At 35.6% G+C, this 13,812-nt stretch overlaps 1 long non-coding RNA gene across 1 annotated transcript; it reads left to right on the top strand.

Moving 5' to 3' along the window:
* On the top strand, positions 12,626-12,839 carry LOC109820392. The gene is made up of 2 exons (XR_002241834.1): positions 12,626-12,686; positions 12,773-12,839. It is a non-coding gene; the product is annotated as an uncharacterized LOC109820392 (long non-coding RNA).

Raw genomic sequence — 13,812 nt, 5'->3', positions numbered from 1 at the left:
CATATACAGCTGTCTTCAATGCTTCACCCCAAAACTTTTCTGACAAAGAATGACTCATCCTGCTGCGAACAACATCATAATAAGTATGATTTCTTCTTTTAGCTACTCCATTTTACTGCGAAGAACCTGGGAGAGTATACTGAGGAACAATGCCTTGTGACCTCAAGTACTCAATGAAGGGACCATGATTTGTGCCGTCCTGATCGCTTTTACCATAGAATTCCCCACCTCGATTAGAATGCACAGATTTAATCTTTCTTTCTAACTATTTTTCAAATTCAGCTTGAAAGATCTTGAAAACATTCAGTACCTCATATTTGTGGTGAAGAAGAAAAATACAGGCATAGGGCGAAAAATCATCTATGAAGGTGATGAAGTATTGCTCACCACCATGAGAGGGAGTGGGAAAAGGTCCACAAACATGTGTATGAATGAGGTCAAGGAGACTTTCACTCCTGGAGGCTTCAATTTTTCTTAATTTAGTCATCTTTCCCTTGATACAATCAACACAAGTACCAAAATTAGAGAAATCTAACTGTTCAAGAACACCAGACTTTACTAAGGATTCCAATCGCTTTCTTGAAGCATGTCCCAATCTCCGATGCCAAAGTATGGAAGAATTGCTATTAAGCCTAGGATGCTTTGTACCAGAAGAAGATGAATTCACAGTCATACAGAGAGGGGAAGGAAAAGATGTATCCAGATTTAATCTAGAATGACCGTCAATTAAGAAAGCATGTCCGATAACATCCTAACCTTTTCTAATAGAAACAAAATTATTGTCGAAAACAAAGCTATAACCAGATCAAGAAAGTCTTAAAACTGAAATAAGATTCCTTTCTCATAGAAGGTACATAGTAGGTGTAAACTAAGGAAACTCTAGAATCTAATTGCAGACTGAAAGTCCCAACGAGCTCCACCTCCAAAGGATGCGAGTTTCCCAAAAATTGTTGCTCATTTTCCCTTGCCTTCCCACTATAGATTATTCTTTGTAATGAAGGTGAAATGTGCTCAGAGGCACCAGAATCAATCCACCAAGAATTTGAGGGAACATCAACTAAATTTGTTTCACAACAAACATAAACTAAATCCCTACCTCCCTTCTTCTTCAGCCACTGCTTATACTTCAGACAATCTCTCACTACAACAAATTGTACTTTTCCCAATGCTTATTCCCGATGCATGGTTAAACACGACGCCAAAAATTATGTTTTTCCTGATGATTTTACTTAGCATCGGTGAAACATATATTTTCCCCATGTGTATAATTAGCGTCGTTAAAAATGTATATTATTGATGACATTTTAACTTAGCGTCGGTAAAAGTGTATGGATTTCCCGATGTTTTTTCATTTTTGTCAGCAAAAATATATATTTTTAGCAATGTTTTAGGGCTGACGTTGCTAATAGTGTGCATATATCGCGACGTGTAGGTAAGCGTCGCTAAAAGTCTATTTTTAACGACACTTTTATTCATCTGCATCGCCAAAACCTTTGGAGGGATATTTCCCTTGCTTAATTTTATGAAAAAGAGGGAAAAACCAAACCCCTCCAAATCCCCTATTCTTTCTCTCTCATCAGAAATCCCAAATCCCCCAAAATCCTCAAATCCTGCCAAATCCCCTAAAATCCCCAAATCCCCCGAAATCCCCCGTGTGCCCCGTCGAAGTTCAACGTTGCCCCCAAATCCCTCGTTGGAGTTCGTGCGTCGTGTCGGACTTCGCCACTGCCCCCAAATCTCTTGTGCGCCCCGTCGGAGTTCGTCGCTACGGTCAGAGTTCGTGAACTAACGCCATTGTTTAAATCGTAAGGCCACGTCATCCCCGAAACCCTCTGCCTAATCGGCAGCCCTCAAAATATACTGCTGATCCCTAGCATCCGGTTCCCCAATCACGGGAAAGCTTCGATCCTCTTCAAAGGTAAAGTCTCTCTCTTTCTTTCGCTAAGAATTTTATGTTAATTTTCTTATAATTTCTGCCCCGAATTTGGATTATTTATGGATTAGACTTGATGCTTATATCTCTCTTTGTTGTGAAAATTGTCGATTATGTTTTGCTCCTGACTCTAATTCTCTCTCTCTCTCTCTCTCTTTTTTTGATAATTAGGGCTTGGCTTCATAGCTGTATTATTTTTTTTAAGCATCATATGTTGGATTTTATTCTACAAAATATCAAAACTTGAGGATAAATCCAAACATAGAGATGAGTTTGTTCTATAAAATTTAAAGCTTGGGGCCAAATCTAAAAATATGAGTTATCTGAGGGATACATATGCAAAAATCTCTTAATTTTTGTGCTTAAAAATTACCATCGGTGATCAGAAATGCTTAATCATACAACTTTGTCATTTTTTACACTAGTGCAATCGGCGTTAGTTTATGCACTAAAATGGTATAATGATATCTCTTTATATGTCAATTTGATATTTTAGCCTATAAATTTTATGTGCTCTTTGTTATTAAGTGTATGGAAAAAGAATAAACTTCAAATAAATGGCGGTTATGATCTAGACAAAAATAATCATTTTTCGATTTTTCAAAATCTTCAATGAATGGAGCCTGCTCTTTTGGAATGCACTTCAGTTTTCATTGCATGTTTGATTTTTGTAATTAAATTGTTGGATTATCCTATCTGTATGTTTGTCATCTTTTTCAATATTCACTCCAGCATATGATGCCTAAAAAAATATTTTGATAAAGTATGAAAACCCTTATGGTAATGAAAGTTTGCGATTTGCCGGACAATTAAAGAGGTTCCAGGATTCATGGTATTTCTTATCTATCTTTGAACATCTTTGAATGTCATTATGTTAGATTAGGTAAATGCAGTTTTTGGTGCAACACTGATGTTGAAGATAATGGAGCTATTTTTGAGTAGGATAGAACTCAATTTTTTGAGAGAATAGGACTGATTGAGCTAAGGAAACTAACACCATTTCCTTGGTTCATGCCCACTCAATGTAGGAGGTATACACGTTTCGGGGACTGACTATAGCTTTATTTTCCTATTCTCATTTAGGTGGCTGCTGTTTCATCAGGTATAACTAATTACAAGTTCATGAAGTTCTTTAACATTACTTCTCTTCATAATTATGGAACAAACCAGTTTAAGGGGGAAATTTTTTTGTAACAAATTAGCTACGCTCATATTCTATATGTGATGTTAAATATTAAGATAAAAATCCTTGATCGAATGCTATTTGATGTTAATGAAGACAAGGTGAGATTACCTCCTTGATTCTGAATCCCTAATTTTTTTATTAGTAGAGTTTCACATTTGAAACCCTAAATTTTGAGCCGGTTGAATTTCAGGGCTGTGAGTTTTTTTTTACAATCTATTGTTGATGTTTGAGTGACAGTGAATGCTAAGTAAGCGTTAAAGATGTTCAATGACACGATGCTCGATGAAGACTTGTCTATATTAAATGCAAATGAGAGATTATCATGTTTGATGATTAGTTGACTTTAATCTTTGATACCCACTGAAAACAAAACTTGTTTTTTTCCTGATTGCTAATTTTGATTTTTAGAACTCTTTGACCTTCCACAAGCAATTTAAAGAGCAAACCTTGTTCAATGTGGAAATTTAAGGAGGAGTTTAAAATTAACTCTATATAATTTCTTAGTTTTATGACGCAAATTGAATGCTAACATCAACTATGTACTAAGGCCTTTGTAAGTATCTTTATACTGAACAAGTAAAATGAGAAAGTGAAAATAATAATATGCTTATAATAAACATGTAAAGTGAGAATTTCACTCATCATCTACGAAGGAATCAACCTTTATCTTCCTATTAATTCCCCTTGAAGCTTATTGGAAACCTTCTGCTACCTGTTGACTCATCATGAATTCTTTTTTATTTTGCTACTTGCCTTGGGCTTTGACTAACTGAATGAAGTTTAACTTAAGGAAGTCCTTGTAGTGGTAGCTTAAGGTACATTTTTTGAGATAATAGGACTGAATGAAATGTTACCGATTTTTTATTTGTTATTGCATATTCATTTCAGATGCTACTTTTTATTTTATGATAATAAATTAATATGATTTTATATTCACACCAATTATAATCAGGTATGGATAAGAGTTGGATGACACTGATTAGGGATAGATTAAGTATGCAGTATCAGGCCGGAGTTGATGCTTTTATTGAATTTGCGAAAGTAAATGTAGGCGGGCATAGCACGATTCGATGTCTGTGCAACAAATGCATAAATTCTGATTGGCGTGAATTTGGTATTGTGCAAGATCATTTGGTTCGATATGGGATTATGATATCCTATAAGATTTGGTTGCACCATGGAGAATTGCATGATAAACAATATGGTGATTTCGGTGATGACAGGGATGAGAGCGATGACGATAACAAAGATGAGTATGCAGAATTATTGGAAGACCATTATAGAGGAACTTATATGGATGATGATGATGTAGAGATGGATCATGATGTTCGAAACTTCAAAAAATTACTGGAAGCTTCCCAGCGTGAAATGTATCCTGGTTGCAAAAACTTCACTTTGCTGGCATTTTCTATCAAAATGCTTCATGTGAAAGTTGAGAATAGTTAGAGTAATAAGTCATTCGACATGGTTTACAGATATCTAGGGACTTATTGCCAGAGGGTCATTTAGTTCCGGAGTCAATTTATGAAATAAAGAAGTTGTTGCGTGATCTGGGCATGGGATATGAGCATATCGATGCATGCCAACATGATTGTGTACTATTTTGGAAGGAGAACTCGCACCTGATAAAGTGTCTTGTATGTGGGGAGTCTAGATACAAGTTCATTGGTGGAAAGGGTATGAAGATCCCTCTTAAGATGTTGCATTACTTTCCGTTAACTCTGAGGTTGCGGAGGCTATACATGTCCAGGAAAATGGACACAGAGATGAGATGTTATAAGGATAAATGTGTAGATGATAGGATTGTGAGACATCTGGCTGACACTGAGGAGTGGAAGGAATTTGATCTTATTCATCCTGAGTTTGCACAAGAGATCCGCAATGTAAGGCTGGGACTAGCTAGTGATGGGTTCAACCCTTTTACGAACATGAGCAATGCCTATAGTATGTGGCCAGTCATACTTATGCCTTACAACTTGCCACCCTGGTTACGTATGAAAGAATCTTTTTTCATGATGTTCTTACTTATTCCTGGACCACATGCACCAGGGAACGACATCGATGTTTTCTTGAGGCCTTTGTGTTGGCATTTTTGTTTTGATGATGTTTAACAAACAATTTACTTCTAATGTTGTTTGTCTAGTGTTTGTGTTTTCATATTTTAGGCAAACAACATGTTGGAGGATGGATAAAATCAAGCTTTCACGATCATATCCAATGGAGGTTGGCGGAATAGTGGAGTGAAGCCTTGCTATCAAGTTAAATATCCAATTACAAGCTTTATCCAAGTTTACCAAGTTGAACTACAATGAAGATCAAGATCAAGCTTGGGTAACATTTAGTTTAGGAGTTTATATTATGTGTGTTAGTACTTTAAGCTCAATCATATACACACATACACGTTTTGGTTTTGTATATATATAGTTATATATATACATATATGTTTTGGTTTGATAGTTTTCAAGTTTTAATATGAAACAATTTAATAAAATTAGAAAACATATTTTTGCTTCATACTTATATGCATATATATGATTTCATCAATATCAATTTTATTTAGTTCAATGAAATCATGTTTTAGTGCATTATATGTGTATTTTGATAAAATACTACATTCATTGTTTATAGACTTCATAACAATAGTTTACATCTTTCTTCAAGTTTATAAAATTATTTTGTAAAGTTTCAAAACATGGTTTAGCCAAAATGTCAAAATTCATATGTTTACATTTTTATGTTTTGAACTATTTTGCAAAATGATGATATTTCTCATTTGGAAAGTCCTTTTAGAAAACTAGTTTTTGTAGCAGGTGTATTATCATGACTATAATCATTTCTCAAAGTTTCATAATTTTTAGAATTTATTTGATATTTTTAAATAGTGTTTTAAAATCAGCAAACTGTTTTCAAAACCTAAAATTTCATATATCAGTTCACGGTCGACCGCCACGGTCGACCGCCACGGTCGACCACGCCCATGTTTTTTCCTAAGAAGTCAGCAGAAACTTTCATGGTCGACCATGACGGTCGATCGTGACGGTCGACTGTCAGTCTGTAAGTTCTCACGGGCGACCGCCACGATCGAACGTAGCCTGTTTTGATTGTTTTCTCAGTTTCAATGATCTTCGCGGTCGACCACGATTTTCCCACGGTCGACTGCCGATCGCCCAACGGTCATATTTCGTACAGAATCAGATTTCTGATTCGTTGGGGTTTTTGGTTTTTTGTTTAGGGTTTTTGGTCTTTTGTTTGGGGTTTTTGGCTGTGGTTTTAAGAGGCTATGAATACCCTATTGATCTCAGTTCTCAAAGTTATCCAAGAAGTTTTTAAACAAGAGTTTAAAAAGGGTTTAAGTTTGTTTAAAGTGTGTTTATAAGCTTTTAAGCATTTGAGTGTTTCGGTTTTGTGAATCAATTCCACAAGAGTTTGAGGAGATCATCTATCAAAGTTTGAGCTTCCAATTATTCTCCCTCCACCTCTTGATCTATTGAGAAGATTTCTAAACTCTTATCTAGCTTTACATTTGCATAGTTATTTGATTATCTTTCTTTAAAGCTAGTTTTTATATTGAGTTTAGATTTGATTTTATTTACTCTCATTGTTACACACACCCACATGAGCTTATCGTATTTTTATACATAGTATATTTGGGTTGGTGAGAGTTGTAACAATTGAGTGTGAGCTTTCATTGTATTCTCATCCATTGTAGAGAACAAACATTTATTGTATTGAGCCTAATTGTGAGGATACACTTTGTAATATACTTGTACACTGAGAGAAGTGTGTGGCGAGAGTCGGTGATCGTCCCAAGAGGAGTGGCGTCGGTTAACGAACCTAGGGAGAGGTTGTATCCGAGCACTTAAGGGAGACACGTCTAGTTCAATACTTGAGAGGGTGTAGAGTGAGATTACAAGAGTGTGTTAGTTGTAGAGTTTTCGATAAACTAGAAAACCGTATTGTATGGTGTAAACGTTATTCGGGTGAACGTAGAAAACCCGGTTGTGATAGTGAAGATCTCCTTGAGGTGAGGAGCGGAGATGTAGGTCAAGTGGTTAGACCGAACTCCGTGATCATATCATTTTGTTTGTGATTGCATTGACGTTCTTATTCTTGTATTCATATCTTATATCGCCTTTGTGTATTGCTCTTCATATTGCCCTATCACTTTTGTAGATTGTTCATTTCACCTTGTGTTAGTTTATATATCCTTGCATATATTTTTATCATATAGGATATATTTTGTTATTCATATTGCTTATCCTAGTTTACATATCTTGTTGTATTTTATACTTGCTAGGATAACTTGTTAATTAATTTTAATTGGTATTTAATCGGATTAGATTAGCATAAGACTCTAACCCCCCCCCCCCCCTCTAGGGTCTAACACTTTGGTCGACGAGTTGAAGGAGTTATGAGACAATGGGTAGTAACTTATGATGCCTCCAAAAAACAGATCTTCCAGATGCATGCGTCTATATTGTGGACCATTAATGACTTTCCTGCATATGGTAACTTGTCTTGGTAGAGCACAAAAGGCTATTTGGCTTGTCCACCTTGCAATGATGATCCATTATTGCATTGATTGAGGAGTAAGATTGGATACTTTGGTCATCGAGTTTACTTGCCTAAGAATCACACAATGAGAAGGAGTAAGGACTTTAACGGTAGGACTGAACATCACGTGAAATCTTTGGATTTACCCATGAAAAAGGTACTTGAGCAGTTGGATTAATTACCAAATGTTAATTTTGGAAAGCATCCTTTAAAGAGGAAAAGACCCTATGAATCCATCATCCTAAATTGAAAAAAGAAAAGTATCTTTTTTGTCGTATTGGAAAGAACTGAAGGTGCAGCACAATTTGGATCCCATGCACATTGGAAAGAATATATGTGAGGCAATCATTAGGACAATTCTGGGTACAGAAGGGAAGAATAAGGACACGAATAAAGCTCTCCTCAATTTGGAAGATATGGATATAAGGTCAAAATTACATTTAGAGAAACAACCAGATGGATCGATTCGCAAGCCTATGGCAGCCTACACACTATCCCATAAAGAGAGAGAGGGAAACAACCAGATGGATCGATTCGCAAGCCTATGGCAGCCTACACACTATCCCATAAAGAGAGAGAGGGTTTTGTGCATTCTTGGCATCGATTAAGTATCCTGATGGGCATGCAATAAATCTGTCAAGGTTCGTGAGCACTAGAGGTGGCAAATTGACGCGTCTGAAGAGCCATGATTATCATGTGCATCTACAACATCTTCTGCCAATTGGGATGCACAGATATGTTAATAAGGAAATTGGTACAACACTTTTTAAGTTGGGAAGCTTCTTTCAGGACCTTTGTTCTAAAACATTGAGGCACAATGACTTGGAAAAGTTAGAGGAATGCATTGTCCTCATACTTTGTAAACTGGAGAGGATTTTTCCAGCGGCCTTTTTCAATGTGATGGTCCATTTGGCTGTTCACTTACCACATGAAGCTATGCTTGCTGGCCCTGTGCAATATCGGTGGATGTATCCGATCGAAAGGTAGATATTATAGGACCACATAATTAATTAGTTTCGTATTTGTGCAATTTTATTACATATAAATCTTATTCTATTTTATCGGTGGATGTATTACATAATTAATTAGTTTCTTGGAATATTAAAGGGGTACGTTACCAATCGAGCCAGGCCAGAAGGTTCAATTGCAGAGGCTTACATTGCTAAAGAGTGTCTTACTTTTTGTTCAATGTATCTGAAAGGAGTTGTTTGAGAATAATGCAATATTGATTGTGGTATACTTGGTCCTAGATTGTCAGTTTTCACACAAAGTGCTTGTCCCTTCAGATCAATCATAAGAGCTCTATATGTGTCTCAAAAAGATCTGGATATGGCTCAGTGGTTTGTGTTGTATAATAGCCCCGAATTGGAGCCATTTCTAGAGTATGTATTAAGTTTTTTAAGTTTGAATCAGTTGTATAGTTTTACTAACCAATTGATTGATTACATGAAATACGCACAAGTCATTTTATAAATTAAAATTAAATTAACATTATTGAATACCTAATGCACTTGTAACATGTTTATGTAGATAACATTATTGAATACCTAATGCACTTGTAACATGTTTATGTAGATAAATCATTTGCGAACTATCGGGTCACAAAGGGCAACTGATAAATTATGGTCATTAGCAAATAGTCCAGATATATTAGTTCATCTCTATGAAGGGTTCATTTGTAATGGCATTCGGTCCCACACTAAAGATCGCGACAACCGTCGTAAGAGTCAAAATAGTGGTGTGGTTGTGGAAGGGGATCACGATGGAAAAACAATTCACTTTTACGGTTACTTATGCAAAGTCTAGGAGCTAAAATATTTGCATGGGGGTAAGGTTGTTCTGTTCCAATGTGAGTGGTTCAACACTGGCGGTAAAAATAGAATACATAAAGATACACATATCACAAGTATCGATGTTAGGGGCCGTTGGTATCAAAACGATCCATTTGTGCTACCAGAGCATGTGAAGCAAGTATTTTACATTGATGATACCAAATTTGGTGCTCATTGGAAAGTAATAGAACGGATCCAGTACAGGAGTGTGTGGGATGTACCGGAACAAGTCCATGATGATATGCTTAACGATGAAATTCAACAAGTTGAAACCACTGTCGCTGTTCCAATTCTCGTCGAGCCTACAACAAATTATCCTTATTATAGGGATGATATTGGTCCCGTTATCATTCCCAGTGCTGACCTAAATACGGAGTATGGAGTTGACAATGATCAAACAATGGAAGAGTATGGTGATGATGAAGAAGATAATCTGCATAATCAGTTTGACTTAGATATAGACCCTCATATGGATTATGATGTGTAGTATATGTTTTTGTGTCGTAAATGAACAAATGTCAAGAAATAATATTGTTTGAAAGTAACATAATTACATTCTATCATTTTTGTGTAAAAGTTTAATGTTACAACCTAGCGTAATTTATATTTTCTAGCATGTAAATTTTTTCATAGTTATCAAATATGCACAGTGGTAAAAAATTATGGGTCAAACCGGGGTCCACACGAAAAATGGTAGAAATATGGGAGGCAAGAAGGAGGAAAACAATAGATGAGAATATAGAGAGAATGAGAGCATTGGGAATACCACCACATTCACAAATAATTTCCAGGACGTTAATTGCCAATGCACGAGAGGAAAAGTAAAGGCAGTAAAAAAAGGTTTGTGAGGATGATGATGAGTATCAACCGCTTATGGATGATATTTTGCTTAGCTCATCGAGTGAAGATGACAATGTTGATTTAGAAGAGGTAATATATATTTGTGTGTTGTCATTAATTGTTAGTTGTAATTACTTGTCCTTGTCATTACTTATTATTATTTGTTATTAATTTCTTTTCATTATGTGTACTAAGTTGTAATTACTTGTCCTTGTCATTACTTATTATTATTTGTTATTAATTTCTTTTCATTATGTGTACTAATAATTCATTTTACTCAATTTCATTACTTATTATTATTTGTTATTAATTTCTTTTCATTATGTGTACTAATAATTCATTTTACTCAATTAGAACAGGTAACACGTATGGCTCCAGGACACATGTCCAAAAATATCATACCATCAACTTCTGTGCCTGAGAGGAGAATCTTGGTTGCTTCGAACTAGCCACCCCAGTGTACCCATAGCGAACTGCCCCACCCCGACCTATTTTCCATTGCACAGCCCGACCAACTAGAAAACCCTCAAATGATCGGGAGCACCGTAGGTAATAATATATCATTATTTACATATCAGATTCACCTTTCCTTTATATTAGATATAAAATTTAATTTAATTAACTTTGTATTTTTTGTAGGATCGGTACCATCGACCCGTAGAAATGTACGCAGTGCAACACGAGGGAAGGGGATAGAGAGATTGGTAAGACAATTGTGTCATGCGATTTTAGTTCCGATCCCTTCTTCGAGTGGAGCACCGGAGGGGAAGTATGCGACATCCCTCGCGAATGAGATTGGGAAGGAGATCCGATCATCTGTACTGGTTCGCAATTGTGGTTAGGAAAATATTGATGCTGGGAGTCGAGAGGCGATCATTATGAGAGTTCGGGTATTTTTTTAATCATCTTTAATGATATTCTTTAATGGTAATATCTATGATTTTCATGCTTCCAAAAGAGATAGCTTAAAGCCTTTGCAGAACCCACAATTGACCAGAGTATAACCGTATTCATTTTTATTGAGTCATAATGCATCAGTGCTTGGGCTGAAACATGAGAAATTGATGAAGCCTGCAATTAAGTCAAACTGATCAAGAACCATGGGTATTATTGCATTACATTTCCCACATATTAATCGTCTCTCCGTCCTAGTTTATGTATAAGAAAAGAAATTTGGTTTTGGTTTCTATCCTCTTTTTTTATTCCATTTTCATATAAATGTGTAAGAAAATATTAGTCAAGTGTATGAATAGCTAAAGATGTACATATCCTTATATTTTGCATTGTCAGTTTCTTGGCACCTTTGTGTAACTTCAGGAGTGAGATTATTTGTGGATTGACAATCTAGCATAATTGTTTCTATTTTAACTGTCTAAATGATTAGGCTTGCTTGACATGACATCCCTCCTTTTAAATGAGGGAGATATTTTTGTTCAGTTAATCACAATTTTTTATCAACAGAAAAATTCAAATAGCCCTTACACAGAGCAAGCTAGTCGCACGGTTGACCCCTAAGATTGGAAATAAAAGTTTTTATAATTATTGTACTCTAGCAGCGGCGGAAGTCTCCAAGTGTTTGTTTGTCATAGAGTTTACCAAGTCATTATAATCTTAAGATAAACAGAATACTTGTTGCATTTAGAGGTTTATAGTTTGGGTCAGTAAATTCGTGATGGGATACGTCCTCATATATCAGTGAGTATATGCCACAATATACTAAAGTGTAACATTATATCATACGTGTGATGGGGAGACATTGAACATTTATATAGAAATGTACTTGTATATTCATGCTTAACTTCTGAATACATGTACTTGTATATTCATGCTTATTTGTATATTCATGCTTAACTTCCGAAGGATATTAATGTACTTGTATATTCATGCTTAACTTCCGAAGGATATTCATGCTTATATGTACTTGTATATTCATACTTAAATTCTGAAGGATATTAATGCTTATATGTATATTTATGCTTAACTGTACTTGTAGCAAAGATTTAATGTCGGGGACTATGAGAACGACCTAGTCATCCAAAATTCCATAAATAAAAAGTGTCAGAGTATATATATAGAAATTGGAAGCATGAGTTGCATGCCTACTATCTTGGTTTAATAGAGAAGGGAGTACCTGATCCCAATAACCATCCACCAAAGCGTGTGGAGCCTAATGATTGGATATCGATGATCGATGTGTGGGAAAGTGAAGAATGGGAGGTATAGATCTCAAATCACTTTATTAATTTGTCATGTAAATTTCATTTTTTGTTATATGTTTTAAAAGTTGCCCTACAATCATATATCTGGTTCCCGATCATTTGCAGCAGTGATGTCACTAATTGTAAGTTTTGCTTTATAAGTTTTTACTTTTTAAATAGACTATAAATAGTTATTAACAACGTTAATGATAAATTTATTAAATTACAGAAATCAAGGCATGATGGGCAAGCTCCCTCTTTTCCAGAATTTTACAAGGAAATCCACTACAAAAAAAGGAAAGTATGGGTAAATGAGAAAGCACAAGATACCTATGTACGTATGTCCAATTTACTTTTGTAAAAAAAGGAAAGTATGGGTAAATGAGAAAGCACAAGATACCTATGTACGTATGTCCAATTTACTTTTGTTAAATCAATCTATACAAAAAACTTATATCTATTCATTAATGATATGGATCTTACATCTTTAAAAATGACAGGAGTGATTAGTCAACAAGGCTATCAAACAATCTCAGCCCGAAGTTACATCCCCGATGAACGAGTTTGAGATCTCCATTGATGTACTTGGAAGGAGACCAGGTTACCTGAAGGGGTATGGGATCCACCATCGAGGGAGTTCATCTACCATGTCTATTACAAAGTCAGCTGAGCGAGATACTGAGGTCGTGGCTTTAAAGGAGACAATAGCTGTGCAAGCCGAACAGATTACCTCACAAGCCGAGCAGATGAACACACAAGCCGAGCAGATGAACGTACAAGCCCAGAAGACTGCTGATCTTGAGGCTTTAGTGCATCAGCTATTTGCACGTAGCCAGCCTGGAGGGAGCGGTGGTAGTAGAGATTTCTCATTGAGATGAGCTCAGACTTGCATATAATTTTTCATCCTCTATCTCGTCCCCAGCTTTCTTATGTCTGAAGTATTTTTCACGCGGATCTGTTGCCTTCATCACTTCGTGAAAATTGTGTATTCGTCCCTCGTTTTTGCTATCATACTCTGAGAGCCATGATATTGCAAAAACATTTTTTGATGGATCAATTAATTAATGGTAATAATAAAGCTAAAATGTTATATATATATTTTTAGGTTTAGAAAACATAAGCTAAAATGGAAGAATACATATGAGAAAAATAAAGAACAGAATGGTTAATAAGGTCTTAGGATAAATAATAATTAAAAATCTTTTTTTCTTGAAATGCGGGCTAAATATTTTTAGTAAATCACTTTCATGCAACACGAGTCAATATGGA

This window comes from Asparagus officinalis, chromosome 8, assembly GCF_001876935.1.
Source record: "Asparagus officinalis chromosome 8, Aspof.V1, whole genome shotgun sequence".
NCBI lineage: Eukaryota > Viridiplantae > Streptophyta > Magnoliopsida > Asparagales > Asparagaceae > Asparagus > Asparagus officinalis.
This window is presented reverse-complemented; position numbering and strand designations above follow the sequence as displayed.